This window comes from Larus michahellis, chromosome 1 (assembly GCF_964199755.1).
Source record: "Larus michahellis chromosome 1, bLarMic1.1, whole genome shotgun sequence".
Lineage (NCBI taxonomy): Eukaryota > Metazoa > Chordata > Aves > Charadriiformes > Laridae > Larus > Larus michahellis.
In genome coordinates this window covers 90,862,331-90,888,869 of record NC_133896.1, presented here as the reverse complement: position 1 = coordinate 90,888,869, position 26,539 = coordinate 90,862,331, and the positions used below count along the sequence as shown (strand labels likewise).

At 40.4% G+C, this 26,539-nt stretch overlaps 1 pseudogene; it reads left to right on the top strand.

Moving 5' to 3' along the window:
• The first annotated feature begins 6,610 nt into the window (after positions 1-6,610).
• LOC141737604 (transient receptor potential cation channel subfamily V member 6-like) lies at positions 6,611-14,863 on the top strand (annotated as a pseudogene).
• Positions 14,864-26,539: the final 11,676 nt, after the last annotated feature.

Sequence of the window (26,539 nt, the reverse complement as noted above, 5' to 3'; positions counted from 1 at the left end):
GTTGTATCCTCACCACAAAACTAGGCTCTTTCTCAGTAACAATCAAGACTGAGAGTTTCAAATTTAGAAAAGTATTTGAGGTAATCATCTGAGGTTTTGTGCTGGTTCATGGTACACGTTTCTCATCTCAACACATTCTTTGCAGATTTTAGTGTTAAAAATAGACTAGATTATTGTTCCTGCCCCAGACCAAATTCATTACATTTATTTCCAAAAAATAAATCACCCCAAACCCTAAATCTTTAGCCTTTGCATAGAAACTGATATTCAGGATTCCTTTCTGGACTGTTAGCAAATTTGGGTAGGTTTTTTTAGTATTAGGATCATTCTCAATCTTTTTTTTTTTTTTTTTTTTTTTTTTTTTTAATCTGTCTGTGGATTTGTAGAAATTTGTGCAAACAGGTTTCCCATTCAGGCCAACAAGCCATTGAATCTACCCGCCTATGTTGCCTTGGACCTTTTTTCTGTCTCTTTAGCATGGAGGCAACTTCATCCATACAGTCTTTCCAGCCCAGTGGGAAGAGAGAAATACAAGTTTTGTGCAAAATAAGTGTACTTCTGTGAAACTCTCAAGCTTTTGCAAGCCTGAGAAGTTCACATCCACCTGCCTATATCTGATACCTTTTGCATCTGGCACCAGATTTACTGCCGGCTTGTTTTCTCAGGGACAGTATCACTAAATCTTTTCAGGGGGAAAAAAAAGAAGAAACAAACAAACAAAAAACCCTAAACAAATTAAAGCACTGCAATAATAAGGTGGTCCATATATGTATCCCGCTGCTCTTTTCCCAGCAAAATCCATCCTGCTCAGCTCTGTGTCCTGGACAAAATTATATGTTTATCTTTTGTAGGCCACTAACACACCTGTCAGAACTGTTCTTACCTAAACTATCAGCCAAGCCGACCCCAGCTGGGTATTGTGAGGCAGCTGTTTGGGTAAGAGATGGGTGAATGAAGTGGCACCAGTTCTGAGACCACCACTGAAGTGCTGTGTAGAAAGATGCAACTCTTCTACCAAAGGGCGTACATCCTCTGTTTGTTCAAATTAAAGTAAGGCTGGGCTATGCAACTTTGGAGGCCTGAAGTTCTGTTGTTGTTTACGTATTGTGACATTGTTGGAGTATTTAAACAAACATACATGGAATGATAGCTTCAAAATTTGGAAAGGCTGTCTGACAGTAAAGACGAAATCATAATTAGTGACCAACCTTCAGGCTTTAATGATTGCTTTACGGTTTAATAATGAAACAATAAGAAGCCTTTAAATTGCCATGTGCTTCCAAGAGAAGTGACAGAACCTCATTGCTTGAGTCATCTTAATATGAATAATTGGCAAGTAGCACAATCAATCAAACATGTCTGGGAATAATGAAGATAAGTCTAGTGAGGCATGAGCTGAGATTAATTTCTCTCTTGAAAGGTAGGAAGGACACAGAAGCAGGGAGTTTCTCCCTGTTCTCTTCCTCCATTGACTGGAACTTCACTACAGATTAGCAATATTATTTTAGAGCATGGAAGTACCAGGCACGTGGTGCTTTGACACTCTTCATTACATTTTTAATTAAAATATATTAAACGTTTCTTTACTGAAATTATAATTTTTTAACCATTCTCAAAATTAGGCTTTTATTACTTGGAAAAAATAGTTGATTTAGAGACAAGATTCAAGGGGTGGGGAGGGAAATAATTAACCTAGTTCCATTATACAAATATCTACATGGGAAAGGACCTTTGGTGGTTTCTGCTCTGGAATTTTCTACTCCAAATCCTAGTTTACAGCAGGAGCGACTCCAAAGCCATATCAGGCTGTTCAGGTGGCTTCCGAACATCTCAAAGAATCTAGATTCCCCAGGATCTCTGGGTACCTTTTCTAGTGCAGAGCCAGAACCACCCTCAGGAGAAGAAATTTTTCCTCATGCTCTTTCAGAATTTCCCTTAATGCAACATGTTCCTGTCACCTCTCTCTTTCACTGCGTTGTTCTGAGAAGAGTTTGACTCCTCATTTTTTTCCTCCCCCCATGGGTATTGGAAGATAGTAATTATATCTCCCCCGGGCTTCTCCAAGCTGAACAAACTAGCCATCCTCAGCCTCTCCTCATGTGTCATGTGCTCCAGCACCCTAAGCATCATAATGATTGTTAACTGTACTCGCTCCACTTCATCATTGTCTCTCTTGTACTGCAGAGCTCAACCCAAGACTTTTTTCTTGATGCAACCTCATCTGTGCTGAGGCAAATAATAATTTCTCTTACCCTGATGGCTGTGCTTTTCCTAATACATCACACCAAGCAGATAAACGGCATTATCCCAAAGGCACACTATACTGCTGACGCACATTCAAGTTGAAAGTCTTGTTGCAGAGCTGTCCCCGTCAGTCAGTCGGTCCCTGGCCTGAAGTGAGGCTTAAGTTAGTTCCATTCCTGATGTGGGACTTAGCCTTGAACACCTTAATGGCATATTTTTAGTTTCCCTTCTAATTTTTTTCCCCAAACTGTTATTCAGACACGTAACAATAAACAGAATTCCCACCTAAAATGTTTCAAAATTGTTCACTTCATTGAGCAAGTGGATTATTTCTAACTAGCTATCTAAAGCAGAGAAGATAATATTTGATTCAAGCTTGTCTTTTTTTTTTTTTTTTGTATTTGAAAATTACCTCAACAAGAACAATCTTATTTAGGCTGTTAGGCTAGTTAGCCTATCTGGAAAAGTTAGATTGCCAATGCCAAAGGGAAGGTAAATTGTGAAAACAGACTATTTAGCATGTAAGTAATAAACAGGCCGCTTTCATAACATACGTATTTCTCAGAGGAAGAAACAGCAAGAAATCCTCTCGTCAGCAGAATGACTTTTATGAACAGTTGCATGTCTAAAGATTGATCAAGTCATTTTCCTAGCTCACTGAAGGGTGAAAATTCTCACTAGCCTTTCTGCTGCTTCTAAAATGACTATAGGAATAGAAACCCTGAAGAACCCTAGCTCATTAACCATGTGTTTTTACCTTTTCCAGTTGTGGGCTTCTATTTTTCTGTGGATAGATTAATTCCTTTGAAGAAAACTTTAGCATGCTAAAAATAAGCTTCCATAATAAAAGAAAGGAACGTCTTAATTCCTGGACACTTCATAGGTAGTGAATCAACACATACACACTCTTTCAGAGTCCTGTTAGACAAGTTCATCAGATCTATGCAATTATCCAGCCTTAAGTGCACATATCCAATCAGATGAAGAGCACCTGGTTTAAAAATTATTCCAAATAATATATAATATATTTTACTGAAGTTTCATTAATGTATTAATTCAGGGATATTACATATACTGCATCTTCACAAAATTTTAATGGTGGGCTTTAAAAATTCATTTTAAGCATTTTAGTATCATGAACAACCTGTCAAGAATAAAGAAGGAGAGCACATTAGGCATAGGTACAAACAATTTTAAGACAAAGGTAAAGTTGTATAGACAGCGCTCTTATCCTTAAAGCAATCGAAATTGTTTAGGGTGGTCTGGAAGAACACAGAGAACTAAAGGAAGCGATTAGGCAAACCCAGAAGATTCAGGCAGGATGACAAGAGATCCTTCTGCCCAATTACAGCTCTCTAAGTCTATGAAACAGTCACCTCAAGCACAGAAGCCCAAGAAGAAAGTGTGATTTTGGACTATCCAGGGTAGATCACAATGAAATAACATTCCAGACTTTCATGTATATTTTCTTCTGAGATAAATTTTCTTTTCAAGTTTGACTTTTGACCATTTTTTTATTTCCTGCAACTCCACATTCAAATATTTAATTATTCTGTAATCAGCTTCCAGATTCTTTCCTTATCTTACACATAGTTCAGACTCAATTTTTCATAAAGGCATCAAATCCACTTTAACCTCAGAGATATACTAATTCCATTTCTAAAAATTCTAATTGATTGGTCTGAATTAGATTCAGGCCTCCCACCTTATACTCTGACTATTGGGGGACAGAAGAACCTCAACAATCCCCTTTGGAGGTAGCAATTTTTTGCGAAGCAGAGCATCTCCTTTGTGGGTCTAGAGAATATTAGCTAGAGAGGAAAGCCTTTTCTGCCCAATGTCTTCTTTGTGTCTTCACAGAAATTTGCAGATGATGTGATCTGTTGTGAAGTCTGAAGCAGGAGGTGAATTAGTTTTGGACTGTATTAATTTTGCAGAGATTTTACAGTATTCTCAGAGACTTCTTAGAGTCAATTCTGGAGAGAGTGTAAAAGCAACCTGAACAGTAGAGCCAGCTGGCTCTTGTCAGCTCTCTGATTTCTCACTCTCACCTTTTAGATGTATAGTAACCTACAGTATTCCTTGGGCCATCTCCCTCCCTTGGATTTCAGCCATCAGCCTCAAGGCATTTCATGTGCTCAAGTCCTGTTCTGTGCAGTGCATCTGCTGTATAGCTGCACCTGGGATAGAAGAATGCTTTGGATATTTCCCTGACCAGAAACCATCCAGAGAAGATTCTATATGGTGAACAGCTACTGCATGGTGACTCTTAGGACTTCCATTCTCTTTTGCTTGACTGAACATAGTCCGTTTAGATGTATTTTGTTTTGAACTGCTGAACTCCAAGTGATAACCCAGGAGACTGGAATCTCCTCCCTAAATAAACATTGCACAGAGATATTGCAGATTTCCAGCCTGCCGATTCTTTGGCAAACATTCAGGTTCAACACCTTTAGTTCATTCTTGACTTTGTCTGGGAGTAACAACTGTCAGGAAGGGATGGTGACTGTGAAGGCTTCATCAATATTCTTGAAGAACCTACTAAACTGAGGAACATTCAAAGATTTTGAAATAAGAAATGTCATCTATTACCTGCCTTGCATGAACAAACTGTTCCTTCTACAGTTAGCTCAGGCAACCAACTACAGGTTGAAGGGGAATCCTAAAATTGCATTTTGTGGGAGAACTGTTTCTTTTTCAGTCTCTGTATATCTTGTATGCCTTCTGCAGCTGCAATATCAGCCTAGAATTTTCATCTTGACTCATTGAAGAATGAAAGCTATTTGTTTGTTGAACTATTATTCCATGCTCCTCCTGGAGGAGAGCGCTAGTTTCTGCCATCTACATTGCTGTCTATTCCTAATCCCTGAAGACATCATAGTCCGTATGCATAGAGAGAAGCTGTAACGACTTCAGAGCAGGCTCCTTTCCTGTGAAGTATATGGAAACCAAGGGGAAACACGTGAAGGGAACATACAAGATTTGGTAGAAAGATTTCTCCCATCTTTTTCTGGGATACTTCTGGAGGATCAGGGCCCACCTTCCACAATAGATTTAGCATAAATGATGAGCCCTATGTCGTCTTTCAATGTTTCACTGAGACTAGCATCCAAATACTCACACTTAATACCTTTATTTCCTTGGGCATTGTGAGGCAGTGAAACAGAGGTACTGGACTGTAACTGCAGATGTTTATATTACCCACTGAACAATTAAGGAACTATTACAACCATTTTATCTTATCTATCATTTTAATAAATCAGGTATTGCATTGCCAGCAAAGATGAGTAGCTGACAGCACTACCTAGTGTTACGCAATGCCAATGAGTGCTGAACAAGTGTTGACCATGTATTCAAGCATACTCCTGTATTCTTCTGCATCCTTTCTGCTCTTTCGTCTTTGGTTTCTGCATGCCGTTTTGCAGACGCAGGTCAGCAGAGAGACATAGCCCTTTTCCTAATTTAGTTCTTCAACCTTGTATAGCCGTGGTGTAATACCTGTTGGCAAGATCCTCTGTTACCCCAGTCTTGCCCTTTCAGCAGGTTTGCCAGTAACTTCAGGCTTGACTTCTCATTTTCTTAAGCACAGCCTGCCCCATTAAAAGCAGGCGGAGTGGTTTTCATTCTCTCCTTATGAAAAGCATGATGCTGCATGTTGTTAGTACATTTCCTTAGGGTATCACCTTATTTTACTTAAGTTAATAAGCTGATGAAGAAGAAGATTCTTTCTTTCTTTTTTTCATTTTGGCAGATTAAGTTGGCTGGTTACAGACAGACAGAACCCCTGTGGCTCTCAGCATCAGAGATAATTGCAATGGGCATGCAGCCAATCTTTATTTTTCTTAAAAATTATTTATTTCTGTTAACAATGATGTCTTTATTTTCAAACTTTCCAGAGGGATCATTATGCATTGTATTCAGCTGAAGCTCCCATGCTGGGATGGAGCAAGATGAAAGGTTTGCATATTTAATTAGGATTCTTTTTCTACACGAGTTTCCTGGTTAGAGCAGAGGGCTGGGAGTCAAAGAGACAGTTTGTGTTCTGCCAGTGTATTTCCATCTGTCAGAAAGAAAGGATTTGGTTACTGAATTTTGTATTATGACAAGAATCAATGATCCAGCCTACTTGAGACTGGCTGATGAACTTGAAATGGGAACAAAAATCCAGAAATAATGCAGGGAATATGTGCAATTTCTGCATGGATCTCAGATGTCGCCTGCTAAAAAATGCTGAGGCCTGACAGTGTAAGATTGAAGGTAATTTGACACCTTGTACAAAAGCTAGTCAAGTACAGTAAATGTGCAATTACCCTGGAATGCTAAATTACCACCCGAGTGAGAATCATATTTCCTCTGTGATGTTTTCATCAGCTCTCTAGTCATTTAAAAGCTGAATTATAGATCTTCTGGTTATACAAAATGTCTGACCTTTAAAAGGTGGATCATTCATGTATGTGTCTTGACAGTTCTCAAAAGTGTCTGATATCTTAAGAACAAAAGCCTCTAACCAAGTCTGTTTTGCTGATGCAGCAAAACTAGTTTCCTATTATCACTTTTTTTTTTTTTTTTAAGATTATGAATGGGGAATTTTTATTGTTCCAGGCTCCGGGAATCTCCCCTGCTCCAGGCCTCGAAGGATAATGACGTGCAAGCTATTCAGAAACTTCTTGCTTGTAAAGCCTGTGGTATGCATTAGAGTGGTAGCGCCCCTTCCTATACTAGCCTTGTCTGAAATACTTTTGAGAAGAAAACTTCTGGGGTCGGCATGTTTGGATAACGGGCTCAGGGCTGCAACTGTGGCAGAGAATAAACTTGCCAGGGTGGAGTGGAAACAGCTGAATGGTGGGCATTCAGCACTGAGGTGGTTAACTTACTATTGTGTCACTAGGTGCAATGAAGGAGACAGCCCTTCATGTGGCTGCCTGGTACGGCAATGTGGATGCTGCTCAGGCTGTGATGGAGGCATCCCTGGAGCTTGTCAATGAAGTAATGACATCTGAGCTGTAAGCAGGTAAAAATGATGAGCTGAAAGGAGAGTGTCAGAACACCCAAATGGTCCAAAACGGTCCAATAATGGTCCAGATCCATCTTAAAGAATCACTCAGGATCCCAATCAGCCAGTGAAACTTATCTACTCAAGGACATTTGATTTTATTGTCCCCTGACTCGGTTGCTTGACACCTCTGGATACTCTGCTCTCATTCCAAGAAGTGAACTGTGTACCTACACTGATCTAAAAAAGCTGTGTATATATGCTGACCTAAGTAGCCCAGAAGTTTATTTTGTCCTTAGAATATATCCTGTTCTCAGCCTTTTTTCCCCATTTCTCATTCCCATTTGATTTGTCTGGATTGATAGTTGAGCAAGATCACTTCTTGATAACCTCTGCAGGTATGTTTCAGTGCTTCAAGAAGCAGTATGGATTCATAAAATGATGCTTTTCCTGTCGGAAGTTCATTCTCACAGTTGTTGCTACACAGAGACATGCCAGAGGAAGCAATGTAAGCAGCCCTGGGGAGAAGCCTCCTCCCTGACCGAACACACTCAATGAGAGGAGAACGCATCTGAATTTCTTGTACATTCATGTAGCCCTCAGGAGCAGCAGTACTGATCCAGTTGTTTTGCCTAAATTTCAGTGTGAACGTTACATTTAACTCTGTGAGTTTTTCAAGGAGGATGCCGCTTTTTTAGAATGGTTTTGTAGCAACTCTGTACATTGTGTGAGAATTGAATCCCCTTATTTCAGAAAAAGACTGAAAAGAAGTAGCAAATACAGTGATTTATGTGGGAAACCTAGCTATGGTCATTTGCCTGTCTCTGAACAATGGTCTTCATTTCTCTATGCCCCAGTTTCTCCATCTGCAAAATACCGTGAATTATTTCAGAGTCGTAAACAAAGGCTGATGTAAAATTTGGTGAACATTTCCAATGCTTGAGATACTCACACAGAAGTTATTACAGAAGCGTAAAAATGTGAGTAGGAACATAAGTGGAATAAACAAGGTGCTGAAACACTTTGAGAAATGCTGAGTATGAATATCATTCATTCTGAGTGGCAAGTCATTTCACAGTTGTAGTATCTGCCTTCAGGTCAAAACAAATTAAAGACTGCATGGCTGAAAAACTAGGCCAGATCCTGTGGTCCCTCTCACACGACAAAATCCAGATTGTCTTCTACAAAGTCACTCCTAACATGTAAATGAGATGAGAGTCTGAATTGAGAATTTCAAGACTCTAGAGAAATCATACACTTCATGTCCCCAGTTCCATGGATATTCGTTACTCATTCCCATGGAAATTTCTTTAAATCCTGTATTTTACCAAGTATCTCTCAGTTTTCCACTGATAAAATGCCTGTGGCTGTGCTGTGGATGTCTAATTGTTGTAGTGCTTCTGGCACATTTGGTATGCTATGATAGACAACAAGCAAATTGTGTATTACAGGGGAGACTGCTCTTCACATTGCTGTGGTGAATGAAACCAGTTTGGTGAAGGCAAGAATGGAAAAGGGAGCTGATGTCAAGAATCCTCGGGCCACGGGATAAGTTTTCAGACACAACAGTTACCATCTCATCTACTTTGGTATTTACCTGTGGCCTAAACTGCTGTGATGTTTTCATCCGTGACATGCTAGCTGGGTGTCTTTGCATCTGTGCTCCTTTTCTTCCTCTTTCTATCAATCTGTCTAATCAGTAGCACATCCATGTGTCTTCCATAAGCCCTAACTTCAGAATTGCCAAGGAAGGCAAATCTTGTCAGAGAACTTTGCTCCATAGGTTTGGTCTTCGTTAAAAAAGGAAGTAATCTTTAGTCCATGTACTGAAGTGGAACTGTTACCCATGGAGAAATGCCTGTCTGAGCCTGCAGTTAGCCTGATACAGTTAAAAGAAGGACCAAACTTTAATCCTGGGTGTTGACTCTGTAATATAATGATATTGACAAGAGCTGTTAATGTAGTCATTAACTATCACCCATTACAGCACTAATACAACTAATCTGAAACTTCATACCGTGCTTGCTCTTGTGCCCAAGAGCATCAGCTCTTCCATGTCCAACTATTAAAACATTCAGCAACCTCAACTGTGAATGGAATTATGCAATATGAAATTCTGCTGTGTGTGGAAAGTAATACCAAACTAAAGTCAGCATAAAAATTATCTGAAGAACAAAAGTGTAGAATGTGCAAATGTATCCATACTGTTGAATAATGTTTTCTTCTCAAATGGAACTGTTCTTCTGTGGGTCCACATGTGTTGTAAGGAAATATTTGATATTTGATATGGTTTGTCCCTTAATATAATGCAGATGGCTTTGTGTCAGTGATATTGTTCACTTAAAATGTTACTGTCAGAAAGTATATATATACACATATATATATAAAATATTCACAGAATTTATCTACCATTTTGAAATTAAAGATCATTGTTTCAGACTGCACAGACTTATGATTTAGTCATCTGTCTTTCCTATTTCTTTCTCACGTGAATCTATTTCTTTCTGCTCTTCTTTCCTATAGTCTTCATGTCACATCACGTCATATCCTGTCACCGCTTCTCATCTCACCTCACCTCATCTCATCATCTCATCTCATCACCTCATCATATGCTTCAAAGAAGCATACGAAAACCATAGAGAGCAATTTTTCAAAAAGGTCTCAGAAAATATAACAAAAAGTAAAGGATTGAAATTTGATAAGCAAAAGTGTAGTCTGAGAATTAGGAAATATTTGTGATAGTACAGAATTTGAGATACAGAATATTAGTCAATTAGCAGACAAAGCACTGGTCACTTAGAACTAGAGCAGAAAAAGCAAAGAAGAATTATATGTTTGCTAACAGTCAGTAAGGCTCGCTCTTGACACAAAGCATCAATCTGTGTATAATAAAAAAACACTCCCTGAAATGTTGGAAGACATCTGCTGCCAGGATTTGGCAAGACAGAGAAGATGTGAGATCAGCATCGTGACTTGGTGCAGGATGGAATCATCTTTTCATTGTACTGTTAATCTGAATTACCCCTGAAGAGCAGAAAATCTCTGCAGGACAGATGGAAAAGAATGCAAACCCAAAACTGTTTTCATTTCCATATTTCATTTCTGTTTTCATTTCTCAAAATTCTTTAACTTGCTGGTCATATTTCTTCTCTCTATAAAGTTGGGTTTTTCCCTTAAGTGCTACTGGTCTGAACTGTCATTTGATAAAAACTGGAATATTGCAATAAAGGTCATTAGTTGATTTCTGTTAGACAATGATCTGGCCAATTTACTTAGTAATTGTCAATGCCATGATCTATCAGTGTAAGAAAATAAGTTTAGGAGTGAAATTTACTACTACTTTTTATACAGACCCTTCAGTTCTTTATCAGTCATACATCTGTGGTGTGTATATATGTATATACCTGTGTTGGGTATATGTATGTACATGGAGGTTATATGTGCATGTACATATGTGTATATTAAACTTCTACTTTAATTTCTTTCCCAATAACATTAAAATTTACTCCTACTGAAACCAGTATCATAGATCTTTCCACCCCATTGAGTTTTCAACATTGTCCTCTAAAACAGCTACTGGTCCATTGTCTAATTTCAGATTGAGAAAGCATGAAAGCTTCCAAAAGAGGGTCACTTATCTTTCCATGTACTTGTTTAATGAATGCAAATTTTTGGAGAGTTAGACATTTTTCAGATAAATTTTGCTACAGATGGTGGTCTGATTTTACTCTTAATTACTTCACTGTAAATATAGTGACATTTCATTGAAGGAAAGGCATTTTAAGTGAACTACTTTTATGAGGAAAAAAATAATCTGTGTAAATAGAGCCATTAGGAGGCTTATCAACTCCTTTACATCCCACTCACACTATAAAATAAGAATGAAGTGAGACGTAGGCCTTGCACTGCTTCTCCGTACATGATGAACTTGACTTAATGAATACTGAGTAGTTCTGTTTTGCCCTGTTAATAGAGACCATAAGTCGGAGCTAAGATTATACAAAGGAGTTAAGATTAATATAAACTATTCCTTTCCCTTCTTGTTTGTCCTTTCTGATGTTTGTAAATAATAGAGTCTTTTCTTTGTTATGCTTCTGCTTGCATGTCATTGTACGAACGGTTCTTTCTCTCCTGAAAAAAAACCTGTTATAAATCATGCCTCTGTCTATGTGGCTTTGCAGAAAAGGACCTGGGGGTCCTGATGGACACCAAGTTGAACATGAGCCGGAAATGTGCCCTTGCCACAAAAAAATCTAATGGTACCTTGGTCTGATTAGGAGGAATGCTGCCAGCAGATCAAGGGAGGTGATCATTCCCTTCTACTCAGCTCTGGTGAGGCCACACCTGGAGTCCTGTGCCCAGTTCTGGGTGGAGCTGCTGCATGAAGTCCAACAAAATGCCACTAAGACAATTTAGGTTACTGGAGCTTCACCCCTATGAGGCAAGGCTGAGAGACCTGGGGCTGTTCAACACGTACAGAAATCTGGAGGGATGCTTTAAAGAAGGTAGAGCCAGACTCTTTTAAGAGGTGCCCAGTGACAGAACAAAAAGCAATCAGCACAAACTAAAACACAGGAGGTTCCGTCTGAACATCAGGAAACAATTTTTTACCGTGAGGGTGATAAAGCACTGGAGCAGGTTGCCCAGAGAAGTGGAATCTAGTTAGCCCTGTTCTCAAAAGTTTTGCTGCGTTTTTGTTCATTCTGAGGCTGTAGGCCCAAAGCAATTTCTCAGTTTCAAAATTCTTCCTGGATTTGCTCGTTGTTTGTGTCTTACGTTCTTCAGGCCCAGCCTGGAAGATCTTCTTTCTCCCTCCGCCTTCTCCTCCGAAGAACATGTATCTTTCATTTGCTCTGCCTTTACTCTTTGCTATGACTTGATTCTCGTCAAAATAATTTTCTGTCTTTCTCAGGCAAAACCTCTACATTCCTCTGCTGCTTTCACCTTCAGCAAATAATTTGGAATGTTGTTGTGGGAATTTCAAATAAAGTGGTATTGTGTAAATGGAGACATTTTTTGACACAGAGTTTTTCTGACTTTTTCATTAGTTTTGTTTAACTTCATGTTATTTCCTGCATTTCTTGTAACTGTTCTTCAGGAAAACATATTTGATCTTTCGCTGACTGTGCTGGGAGTGAGGAAATTGTGTATTTACTCATTGAAAATTGAGCTGATATCAGAGCACAAGACGCCTTGGGTAAGAAGTGTTCAATAACTTCTTTCAGATTTGCTTAAATGATGTGCTATCCCATTTTCCCAAACTGTTTCTGAGTGCTATCACTTCACTTTAAGAGTGCTAAAGTGTGAGGTTCAAACAGTCAAGTGAAAAACAGTAAAGAAGGATGGTCATGAATTTTACACAGTATATGGCCCTTCCAGAAGAATCTGGTCCATGTCAAGGTTTCTGAAGGCAATCTGTAAATCAGTAATGGACAGCTGATCTCTCCAGTTTCCAGAAGTCTAAGTTCTGTTGATGTCCTTTGTGAAAGAATATTAGTTTCAGCTCAGCAAAATCTGTCCCTTATGACAAGGCACAACACTGTAGGGATGCGCATATGAAAAATTATGCCCAAGACTGGAATTTCAAAGGTATCAACAATACCAACTGAAAACCAAGGGGAGAAAACAAACTACTCTGGAGAGGTTGTGATACTAGAGCTACCTAGACAGAGAAAGGCTCAGTTGCAAACTGACTAGTCCTAAATCAGAAAGGAAAGAGGCTCTTGTACTGATATTCTATCACATCTACTTCAAGTCACCAGCAAACTACTTTTTTGATTTATTTCTTTTTTGTATATTGAAGGTCTCTACAAGGCAGGTGCCATCCTTAGGTTTTAAAGTGGATGTGTTTGTAGTGCACTGAGTTGGTGCAGGTTACTAAGAAATTGCTATTACTGAAGCTGAGTAGGGACTACCTGAGAGTCTGCCTTAGCAAGGAGATAAGGGGTTTCATCTTATTGTTTCATAGAAGGTCTCATTTTCTGTCAGACCTCTACAGGTAACACTGTTATCCATATGCTGGTTCTTCAACCCAACAAGACCTTTGCCTGTCAGATATACAACCTCATCCTTTCTTATGAGAGCAATAACATGGAGCAGGAAGCCCTGGACCAGATTCCTAACAACAAGCAACTCACTCCATTCAAGCTAGCAGGCATGGAAGGCAACACGATAGTGAGTGTGTGAATAGCCTAAAACTGTTAGGCTATTACCTAAAACTGTTGCCACTGTATCACCTCCTGAACTGAAGGAGTTGATGGATTACCTGTGTATGGGAGCTGCAGAAATGCAGCTGCCCAAGGTAAAAAGTGCTATGACTGGACCTGTGCTGATCCAGAGAGAACTTCTCAACCCCTGCATCATCATTGACAAGTTATCCTACCATGTATCACAGCACCAGTCTGGTCAGTGGTGACTTAGGAGACAAAACTTCTATTACTAATCACCTAGCATTACAGCACGGGCTTGGGTTAATCCTGGATGAGGGAAAAGAGGACCTCTGTTAAACTGGTAGTGCTTGTAATACATGGGGATTTTTGGACGTCTGTCCGCCTTGCTATTGACCCCGATCAGCTTACTTAGCCTGAGAAACTGAGGCTGAGCCTGAGAAACTAACACCAGAGACTGACAAATTCTGTTTTCCCTTCGCAGGAGAGCAAGGCAGTTGGTAAATCTGGGGAGACTATAAAGCCAATTGGTTTAAGTAAATGTTTTTATTGTTTCAATTGTTCCCACCTCATTAATTAGATATTTCAGCACCTCATGCAGAAAAGAAAACATGTCCAGTGAAATTTTGGCCCCCGACCTCCATCTTGTATGACCTCACTGAGTTTGACTCATGGGAAGATTCTCTCTTGGAATTCATCATCGACACAATGAAGACAGAAGTATATTATTTGATCTCTAACTTCTTCTTTCACTGAGAAAGTCTTGCACACTTTCTAAATAGCCCAGAATATTAGAACTGTCCACATGTTGAAAGCTAGGAGTGCAGCTGTTACAGTGGAACATCACAACTGGCATAATCTCAGAGGAATTTGGGCTGAATGTCCAAGAATGGCCTGGTACCAGTGTCCTCTTTTCCTCCTAAGTGCCCCCTTATCCTGTTTTCTTCCTCTGATGTTATTACGGCAGTGTTTATCTAGTGAGTACACCAGGTCTTTAAATAGGTGTAGTGGCAGTAAAGGAGTGAATAGGCCAGTGAGAAAAACTGTTGCTTTTTCTATTAGTCTTTCTCTGCCTGTGGCATTTTGATCATTCGTGTTTGACAGTAAGAGTGAGGTACAGCTAAGACTGGAAGGTTTACCTTCATCTTCATCATTCTGTGATATTCTATGATCTTGGGTTTTGATAACTTTGGCAATAACTGTCTTCCCAGTCTGGGGTGAGTTGTTCATAGGTTACTCTTCTCCTGATTGACAATGTAAATTTAGTCTGGTTTCTTTTCTGAGGCCCAGGTGATCCTTGATCTTACTCCTGTCACTGAGCTGGTGAGTCTGAAGTGGAATAAATATGGAAGTAGCTGTTTCTGTATACTGGTTGTGTTTTGTGCTCTACATGATCTGCTTCACCATGTGCTGCATTTACCGACCTCTGAAACTTCAAGACAGCACCAAAATAGATTAAAGAGACAATACAATACATGTACAGAAACTGCTGCACGTGTCTGATTCTTCTTGTCCCCTTCATATCCCAAAGTGACTAAGCTTACACAGGGAGTCCTTAGTGTCAGCCACCAAGGTTGGGAATGACTGCAAAAGACTGACACTCTGCAGACGTAATGGAGTGACTCAAGAGCTTCACCCTAACTTTCCCAGGTCAAAATAACAAGGCAGCATAGGCTTCAGTATGTCCTAGAAGCATATTTGGATTTCCTGAATAAGCTTTTATGCCCTACATTGAAACTCAGCATGACACTGCAATAGATCGCCCATTATTTAGGGATCCAATATTTCTCATAGTCATAGTGCGTCACTACAAAGGAAGAAGTAGCACTTCCTCCTGAGAAGCACACTTAAATCCTACAACACAGTCCAAAACATTAAGGTATTCTACAGCTGGCTACTTCCAGTTCTGGGGACATTTAGGCTACATGATATAGTCAAGATAGGGGACAGGTCCCCCACATGTGGAGTAGCTAAACAAGTGGCTATTACGTGATTCTGTATTAGTCTGCCTTTTTTATTCAAAACCTCTTTCCTCATTCTCTTCTTGTTCTTGTGTGTGAAAGGTATGTAAAGGTGTTAATGGAGAGCTCTGCTTACCAATACCTCTCAGAAACTGACGATTTATTTCCATTTTACAGATGAAGAAAGAGAGTCATGGAAGAGAAAAAGCTAGCACTTTGAAAACTGCTTGTGATTTTTAGTGCCCCAGTTCAATGGACAACATGAAATATCCATGGCCATATTCTGTGGAGTAGGTATCCACAATTCCAGGTGAATTCTTTGGCAGTTAAAATGCCCAGAACCTCTCAAAATCATCTGCTACTAGGTCATCTACAACTGTGAACCTGACTGTGAGATAATTAGGTAGACATCTTCTGTTAGCAGTTGAGACCTAAATCAGTTCTCCTAGCCTAAGTCCTCCTCAGTTCTCCAGGCTGCAGAGTTTCATAATAACACTGAGAACTATGACAGAAGCTATACCATAAGGAGGATTTGTTTGTATTGATCACCACTGGGACAGCTTAAATGAAGCCTTATGGCTCCAATCTTTATCAGTTTCTAACATATCCTATGTGACTCCTGAAGATAACCTCCGGCTGGTCGGGGAACTGGTCACACCGACAGGGGCTACAATAATATTGATCTTGAAGGTAAATGAGAACTTTTTATGTTTATAATATTTCCTCAGTCAACAAAATCTTAAAAAACTATATCCTCTTACCTAAATAGCTCAGATGGGGAGCTATGGATCACAGGCTTGGGCATTCAGGTGTTAAAGTCTTTTGTGGATCTGGATGCTCATGCTGTAAAATTATCCTGTCATTTATTATATAACTCTAATGATGCTGTACTGTTGGGGTTGCATTGGACTGCAGTCTATGTGTTCCATCTTAGCAACTCAATGGTTTGTCCACACATTGCTGGGGATCTGTGATCCCACTCACATGGGAACTTACCATGTGAATTATCTAGTCTTTTGATCTGGTGACAGAAATAAAGAATAACCTGAACTCCTTCCAGTTCTCTTTTCAAATTGAGCCGTCATAGTCAAGATCCTGATATCATAGTCAAGATACTGAACTGCTCTTACATTCTTAAGTAATGGTATCCTTAATATCCTAGTCATCGATCTACACTGTTTTTTCATTTTTTGGCATACCGAGTGGAATCAAAGGTCCATTCTTGGATTTCCTCTGTCTTGTTTGATCATCTGGTTAGATGGCAGCATAGGCAAAACAAAGTATAGGTTTATCCCTAGTCCCATGAATGTAAACTGGAGAACTGATTTCATTTTCTTCAGGTTTTTAGTGTACCAGTGAATAACACGAGGAATATTTTTTCTCTGAGGATGAAATGTACCATGTAAATGGTACTTGGTGGGTGGACTCTAATAGGCTGACAGCAGAATGGCTTGACACTCTGAATCAATATGTTGAAGTGTCTGTAAGAAGTGGCTATAAAATAAGACTGTTTCCTGCTCTATAAAATTGTTGCCCTAAATCATAAACATCAATAGCCATATTATAGCAGTATCACAGTCAAGATTTTTTGGTCTATTATTTTGCAGAATAGATTGATAATACTGATTAAAGACTGCTTAACATTGTAAAATACTAATACAAAGATCCATTTTTTGAAAACTCTCATCCAAGGATAGTCCTTCACTGCTGGGAAAAAAAGAGTGCACATTCTATATACATAGAATGAATTTCCTAAAAAAAACACTTATGTCAGAAGTATCTGTGTGTCCTCGCACACACAGTCCTGTCCACAAAGAAAATTGTGAAAGGCTTACTGTGGTCTGTGGGTGAATAAACAGTGAATAGAGTCACTGTGAAAGGCTGGCTTCCTGCCCATGTATAGTATCAGTGAGACTGGTTTCGCGTATTCTTGATATTCTCCTCTTAAAAAGTAGGGCCAAAAATGTGATGAAGAAGAGAACCATAACAATGATGGGAGGGCCAAAGGAGATGTGTGACAGAGAGACATTTAAATATTTCACTTTTTTAGTGTATAAAGAAGTGAATAGGTGACCTGATGATGGTGGAAAATGCAGAAATACCAGATTACAAACAGTTCTTTATTCTAATTGTGTAGTGTACAAAAAAAGCCAGGCAAACTGCAATTAAAAATTATCGTAAAGGTAAGATTGAGTAGCCATGGGGAAAACCAGTCCAAGGTTCTGGTAGATTCATTATTCCTGAATTAATCAAGATTAGATGCCTTTCTAGCCAAGATTATTCAGTTGAGTGTAAATTGACTAACAGTGGGTAAAGAGGTGAAATATGATGTCCTGGAGGGTAAAGGAGATCAGACTAGATGATCAGTGTTCCCTCTCTGCCTGAATTTCCATGGCAATATGCCCATGGTTCTTTGTGAGAAGACTGTGTTTTATTGCTAGTATTTTGTCTAACCTGAAGATGATATTTGGAGATCTCATGTGCAGATTTAGGTCTATAAAGGGAGGGCTTGTTCAGAGGATCTAAATTCAGGATAAGAATTCAGAGGAAGAGAAGAGGACTGCTAGAATCTGATCCCAATTTCTGAAAAATTCTGATACCTGTAGTAAGGGAGAATATACATTCTCATTCTTCTTCAGAAGTAATATGGATTTACTGTTGTTATTGATGTGTTCCCTAAAATTTCATGAAATGTATGATGATTGAATGCAGCATAGCCAAGCATTGTAGTTGTCTTGCAATATAATGTCTGCATGATGTAGACCTTATACTTCTTTCATTCCAGCCTGCTTGGGTAACTCAGGAGGTGAGAACAGAATATTGGCCCATCAGTACACAATAGGACACTGAACTCAGGAGCATTGAAGACCATAAGAAGAGCTAACTGAAGGAGTTATAAGTAAATACACTGAGACATATAAAGGAGACATGGCTGTCTTGTCCTGTTGTTTAGCCTAAAATTTGATGCTGTAGTTTACAGAGACAATCAGGTTATGCTGGCCAAGCCCATGAAAACAGTCTTGGGGTTTTTTCCTTTCCCTCTTCTTTTTCCTCCTCTCTTTTCTCTTAGCTTTTTATACCACCTCCCAGACCCAGGATCCCCATGAGTTGGGCCACTTCCACAACTAGCCCATGGCACTTTTAGCACCTTTGAGCTCTTCCTCACCATTATTGATGGACCTGACAACTATGAAGTGGACCTGCCCTTCATGTATGGCATCGCTTACTCAGCCGTTGCTGTTGTGGCTCCTTATGCCCAACTTGCTCATTGCCATGAAGGGTGGCACCCACTGGAGAGTGGCTCATAGAATCATAGAATCATAGGGTTGGAAGGGACCTCTGGAGATCATCTAGTCCAACCCCCCTGCCAGAGCAGGGTCACCTTAGAGCAGGTTGCACAGGAATGCATCCAGGCAGGTTTTGAATGTCTCCAGAGAAGGAGAGTCCACCATGTCTCTGGGCAGCCTGTTCCAGTGCTCTGCCACCCTCAAATTAAAGTTCCTCCTTATGTTTAGGTGGAACATCCTACGCTCAAGTTTGTGCCCATTACCTCTTGTCCTATTGCCGGGCACCACTGAAAAGACCCTGGCCCCATCCTCCTGACACCCACCCTTTAAGTATTTATAAGTGTTGATAAGGTCCCCCCTCAGCCGTCTTTTTTCCAGACTAAAAAGACCCAAATCTCTCAGCCTTTCCTCATAAGAGAGGTGTTCCAGTCCCCCGATCATCTTCGTAGCCCTTTGCTGCACCCTCTCCAGCAGTTCCCTGTTCTTCTTGAACCGGGAAGCCCAGAACTGGACACAGTACTCCAGGTGCAGCCTCACCAGGGCAGAGGAGAGGGGGAGGATGACCTCCCTCGACCTGCTGGCCACACTCTTCTTGATAAACCCCAGGATGCCGTTGGCCTTCTTGGCCACAAGGGCACATTGCTGGCTCATGGTCATCCTGTTGCCCACCAGGACTCCCAGGTCTCTTTCCACTGAGCTGCTCTCCAGCAGGTCAGCCCCCAACCTGTACTGGTGCATGGGGTTATTCCTCCCCAGGTGCAGCACCCTACACTTGCCCTTGTTGAATTTCATAAGGTTCCTCTCCGCCCAACTCTCCAACCTGTCTAGGTCTCTCCGTATGGCGGCACAGCCTTCTGGTGTGTCAGCCATCCCCCCCAGCCAGCTTTGTGTCATCAGCAATCTTGCTGAGGGTGCACTCTATCCCCTCATCCAGGTCATTGATGAATATATTGAAGAGGACTGGGCCCAGTACTGACCCCTGGGGAACATCACTCATCACTGACCTTCAACTAGACTCTGTGCCCCTAATCACGACCCTCTGAGCTCTGTCTTTCAACCAGTTATCTATCCACCTTACTGTCCATTCATCTAACCCGCTCTTCCTAAGCTTCCCTATGCCCTAAGCTTCCTAAGCTTCCCTATGAGGATGCTGTGGGAGACCATGTCGAACACCTTTCTTAAGTCAAGGTAGACCACATCTACTGCCCTCACCTCATCTGTCCATCCAGTCATGCCATGAGTAGGATGACCTTGCTCTACAGGTCATCCTGTAGAGCACAGGTGAGAAAATTGTTTGACTATGTAACTCCTTGTTGTAAATTATGAAGAGTGCGTTGGAACGGACAGACTGCTTGCCAGTCCTGGAAGGGGCAGATTTGGGATCCCGTTGACAAGTGAGGTATGTTCAGTTAAGAAGATTTGTGTATTTTCTTATGGAGGGAAGAACTGAATTCTTATGAGCAAAGGTAGGGCTAGATGAGAAGTATGTGTAAATGTTTCATGAATTTAAAGGTGATTAGAAGTGCGAATTTTATCTTTGCTTCTTTGATCTCATGGCAACTATGGAAATATTCTGTTTCCTCTGTTTCTGCATCCCTCAGTGCCTGCAAATATTTGCATGTCCATTTATTTATTTACTGCAGATTGTTTCTAATACTGCCATGGTGGAGAGGAAGCTTCCATGATGCCTCTGTCCTGGCACAAATATGGTCTAGGGGACAGGTAGTATCTGAAGTAAATTCTGTTAGAGTAGACAGCACGGTAAATTCATGTGCAAATCTATCAGGAAGGGCTACTCTGTTCTAAGAAGTCAAACCCAGTGAAACAAACCACGTAATGCCGGATAGGATTGTTGGGATCTGTTGTGGAGTTCTGAAATCTGAGGCTGGACAAGAACCAGGAAAAAGATGGAATCAGAGCTTTAAAAACATTGTTATATGACATTAGGTCCCACACCCATACCCCAAGTAGAGAATTTTTATCTATAGTTCATCACAAAGTGAGGAACATACATCATGAAGTGAGCAACACAGCTTATAGGAGTCCTAAGTAAATGGCTCAGCATAGTCACAGGCCCATAAACCATCACTTCTAGAAAATGTCTCTTCATGCTTATCTTGAGTATCATGCAGTTCTTTTCCATTCGCTCCCACTCCTGAACTGCACTCTTTTAAACAATTCCTGTGTCCTACCTAAATGACTTGGGATGATACCCAGGTGGCATGGAAATTCTCTCTCATTGTTTGACCTTGTCAAACAAAGATTAAGGACAGATATTATTGCTTGCACGCAAAAAGCATATCAAATTCCTTTCTGAAGGGAAGGAGTCATTTCATAATCATAAGAAAAGGGACCTCACCTAGGTCTGTGGTACTGAAAGCTGAATTTACAGTCCAAGCTTGCCAGTTGTGCCACACTTTGACTGCGGCTGGATAAGAGAAGTCTTAAGAACAGTTCATTGATTTTATGTTATATATTTACGTGAAGCTACTCAACCTAAGATCCTCAGTGTTAGCTTAATAACTTAGTGCTATTTCCTAGAGAAGTTTAAAAAACATCCTAAATTTGAATAGAACCAGTCTAGCAGTCCTAACAATAACTACTACATCCTCACTAAGTTCTATGTGCATGCAGTTAAGCGGCTGTTCACATGAATCTAGGTATGTCCCTAGTCTGACATTTACTTTCCTAATTGTTAGGTTTGATAGACTGATCTTTCAGTTTGCAATAATATTTCACCTGTCAAAAAAATACATTGTTTCTCAGTACAAATTTCAGGCAACCCAGTTGTTGGACTACTGCTACTTTTACTGTAGTTCTCTTCATTGCGGAAAACCACATTTATTTATCTTCATAATCATTATTATTGCTGCTGTTGGTTTATTCTTGTCATGAGTCGGCAGAGATGACAGGTTAAAAATAGCAACAGTTCTGCAACTGAACTCATAGTAGACACACGAGGTGCCTAATGTACACATGTACACATTAGATGTACATTATAATTACTGTCCTTTTTAACAGAGCAACACTAACAGATATATTTATAAATAACTTATTTCAGATAGTGCCTTCTCATTCATATCTTTCAAACTATCTGACTTCTCTGAATGAACCTGATTTTCTTATTTTTTAATCTCCTGTTCACTTGCAGAGTCAATATGGTTCGAAGAAGACTAGAGTCTGTTCTCAGCAACAGGATTGTTTATAAATGATCAATCTGTTACAGCTGTCCAAATGCATGAACAGAAGTCGGTTTGTATAAAAGTTAGCAAAATGCAATGAGAGAATTGCATAGTTGTAACTAAAATTCTAGTTTTAGCCAGCAGTATGTAGAATTTCCAGTGCCACTGTAAACTAGAAAAAATCCAACCTTACTTAGCATGGCCTGAGTTTAAGGGATTAGTTTGCAGAAATAAACAGCATTGCTCTGTTAGCTAAGCACACTTGGTCCTGTATAAGAGGCACAAATAACAGACCGAACTCTATTAAATAGTTGAGGCATAGATGCCAAGACGCCAACCCATTGTTCATTCAAAGAACAAAGGTCATGGAAGAAACTAGAAAGAAATCTTTATATGTTTTCATGAATCTACTTGTTTCAACTGAAAGTTTTCTCATCATGCAGAAAAGGGAGATAAATTATAAAAATATATAAGCTACAAGGCAGTTAAGCCTCCTCTTCTGTGTTTCATGTAGCAGATAGAACACCAGGGGGGAGTAATTCCTCTTTGAACCAGTCTGAGTTGCAAAATGGCAAACTCTAGAAGAAGACACAGTGATTTCTCATTAGCTCAGTGCAGCCCTTCAGTAACACAGAGGTGGAACAGGTTCACACACGGAGCGGAGCGTGATGGTCTTGAACACCACAACAAAAAGTAAATTCTGAGGGAGGTGCCAGTCAGCTTAATAACATGGGTATTGTCTGGGACTAAGGAAGCTACAGCAGCTTCTTTCTTTCTAGCTAGTCCCAGGTGCTGAATGCATTTGTACTAAACAGATGGTCTCTTTCAGCTCTCCTTCAGTAGCACTAAGCAACTTGTGCTCCCCTAACTAGCCTTAATATAGTGCTGTCGAAGTATGCACTATCGCATGCTTGAATTTAAAAATTAAAATTTTAAAAATTTTGGAATTTAAAACAAACCAACAAAACAAAAAATGGGGGCTGCAAGCCATATCATCTGCACGTGCACTGAGGATACTTGGGTGCCAAACATAGAAATCACTGTGTAAGTCATACTGTCATCAAGCCTTTCCTCAACATCATTTCAGGCATGGGTGCAAATACCTTAGCTTAAGTGCTTGTCTTCAAATAATCTGGGTGAGCAGGGCCTGCTTTTGCCATAAACATGCCATGGCTTAGTGAGGCAGGGGGTGCACAGACATGTAGCTCCTGGCTGAGAATTCCACTTGGCTGCCAAAGCAGCATAGGTGGGAACTTGCTTGCCTGATGTGCTCTTTGGCAGCACAATGTGTTAACTGACATACTGGTGCAGACCCAATTGTCTGTCTGGGAGACTGTCCAGCAACAGACACCAAAAAAGGGAGGTGCAAAGAACCTCACCAGGAGTAATTACAAAACAGCTTGCCTTAAGGTGAAGTTTCTTCCTGTTTCCAGATAGTAAAAAGTTGGTGTTCAAGCAGAAGAGCTATTTGAATATATTCTTTCCAACTGTAAGTATGAGTCTTCTGAGTTTTCATACAAATGCTTAATGCCCTCATGAAAGTCTATGCATTGATACCTGTGCATTTAATTTACTCAGTCTTCTTATGCGCTGCATATTATAGATACCATAGGACTAAATGTGAGCAGTAATTTATTAATCTCTCATTGCTTCTCTGGCAAAGACTATGGCTCTGTAAGTCTTTTTTTGTGCATTGTTTCTCACTCTTCTGGTGAAAGACAGATATTAGGTGCCTAGGTGAGTCCCACTCCTTTCCCTCCCGACTCTCATCCCTACCTGTTGAGGGTGCACACTGCAGGACATCCCAGATGATGTCTGCGGAAACAGAATGTAGGATTTCTGTTTTCACATAAGATTGAGAAAATTGAGATCAGGATATTTCTAATGCTTTTGCCACGACTGCCTTTCCTCCATGCTTGCAGAGTTGAGGACTGACATGATGACAAATCAGAGGGCTGGAGCACCTCTCCTATGAGGACAGGCTGAGAGAGCTGGCGTTGTTCAGCCTGGAGAAGAGAAGGCTCCGGGACACCTTATCGCAGCCTTCCAGTACCTGAAGGGGGCCTACAGGAAAGATCGGGACGGACTCCTTATCAGGGAGCGTAGCAATAGGACGAGTGGTAACGGTTTTAAACTGAAAGAGGGGAGACTTAGTTTAGATATGAGGAAGAAACTCTTTACTGTGAGGGTGGCGAGACACTGGAACCGGTTGCCCAGAGAAGTTGTGGATGCCCCTTCCCTGGAAGTGTTCAAGGCCAGGTTGGATGGGGCTTTGAGCAGCCTGGTCTAGTGGGAGGGGGTTGAACAAAATCTTTAAGATCCCTTTCAACACAAACCATTCTATGATTCTATGAAATAACACAAGATGCATTGCAATACAAGAGGTTTCACATCCCAAGTTATGGAAGAAGTAGTCTGAAAATAACGAATATCCTGAGAATAAAGAGAATGGTCAGACTTCTTACAGAAAACAGTCACCTTTTTATGCTCATTCTGTGACCTCAAATCTGTCCCTGTGCAGTTCTAGCCACAGCTAGGACATCCTGACACTCAACCCCTTGGAACTATCATAGGAACACTTCAAGCTTGCCTCAGAACAGGAGGAAGAAGAAATCTATGTCTGTTTTTGTATAGCCAGTAAATCCCTTTCCTCTGACTGTGAAAACAACATTGCCATAGCTTTCATATGCAAAAGTAAATGTCCTACTGATTGAACTACCACCAAGCATTTAATTTCACTGCAGCTCCCTATAATGGGCTACTAAGCCTCATTATCATTGATATGAGATTCAGACAAGGCTCCCATTTTTTCTCCCATTGCATAGGGAGAAGGTATTTTCTGCATGTAAATTTCCACTATGCTGCAAAGAGGCCATAGGATTTAAGTAGGTGACCAATTTCTCCACTAATCTTGACCACCCAAGACATGGAAAATATAGCCTGCTGTATTTCCCCAAATGGGCCACAAAGCTTCAAGAATACACTCATACATGAACGCCTATATATGCATTGCTGTTCTCTGGTGAATAAATATGGAAGATGCTAGAGACCACAGATTCCCCGCAACATCTTGTGCTCAATATGCTTTCTGAAGAGGACAACATTTGTTCAGTCTCAGATGTTGTAGGTGGAGCTGACAGTCAGTATACACGTAACTGGATTTGTAAGTATTACAAGTTTGTAGAAACCCCTTAAAAAGCAACAGACTCAAAATTTTCTAGGGTTTCACTCCAGTCTATGTGGGTTTTTTCTTAATCTTCACACTGTCTTTGTACTGCTGTGAATGTTTTATTCCTGTTTCCTTGTATTGTTTTTGTATTGACTTTTCATACCTCGAAAGAATGCACTGCTATTCTCCCTCTTCAACTAAAAAAACCCAACATATGTCACTCTAATGTTGTAATAAAGAGTCTGAACTGTGTTGGCTATTCTAGTGCAACTATTCTGGAGCACCTCCTGTCATCTTATGGGACTCTTCAGTAACTATCAAACATGGTTTCTCAGCCTTCAGTTGCTGGGATGGCTGGGGGAATCCTTAAATCTTTACAGGAGTGGTATCGGCAGAAGTTGTGGTATTCTAACCTTGACAGCTGGAGAAATACAGTAAGTTGACGACTAGTTCACAGTGAGCCCACAGATGGGCACAGATTGAAACAGCTGGCATTATTTCCTCTATAGACACAAAGAAGATACCTTTTTATGCAATGTCTTCATTGGGGTCTTCCTTAACAAGGCCATTTCCATTTCCCTTCCTATGTGTTGGTCAGGTGGACAAGTGTACAGTTTATGAGGTTTCCTCTCAAGCTCAGATTCATGTTTTCATACTCCTGCATACGGATAGATACAGAAATACAGTCTTGAAGCTCTGCTCCTCCTCAAAGCAGATCTTTCCTTAATCAGGCACTAATCTGTCTGAAGGGAGATATAAGCTCTGTCATTCTGGTCGTTGTCATGCACCACTGTTTATTCCACGGACATTGTTATACGGTTTTTAAGGACTGAAGTGACTTGTGGGACTGGTACCCTTCCCTGATCACTCTTGGCAAGAACTTGTGAAAGAGTTTCACCTTCCTTATTCCAGTTGTCTATTTGGAGTTGACTTCTGCAGGTCTGCATTTTCTTCAGAAAGAATCTTCAACCAGCTGTGCCCATTGATGCAGCTGGTTAGCGTGAAAAAAAGAACAAGTATTTTACAGCAGCAAAGGGCTTCAGATTTTTTTCTGTAACACTCTTTACTATTTGTAAGGGGGTCAGAAGAGAACAAACCGCAAATCCTGGGTGCTCAGGATTTCAGAATGTCACAACTTGTGCCTTTCCTCTTAAGAATGGGCTTGTGAGGACCAGAACCTATGCTTCCCTCTCCACTGGAAGATCCATGAGGATGGATCCTAGGAATCCTCATTGTTCCATTCTGTTGCAGTCCCATAAACAGAGCTGCATAGCACAAGGGACTTGCTGTTCCTTGTGACAGCACAGTGGATTAGTAAGCTTCCCTCCTAGACCGTGGAGCAGACCCAAGAACTGCACATGAAATAGCATAGAGTTTTGAGCCCTTTACTCTCAACCTCTTCACCAGGTGACATGTCCTATTGCTTAGCACATATTGTGCACTAACTGGAACTTGAGTTCCCCACCAAGCTGGCATATCAAGTGACAGATTGATGCTTATCAGTAATAATTTCTCACACCATGACAGGATTCTTTT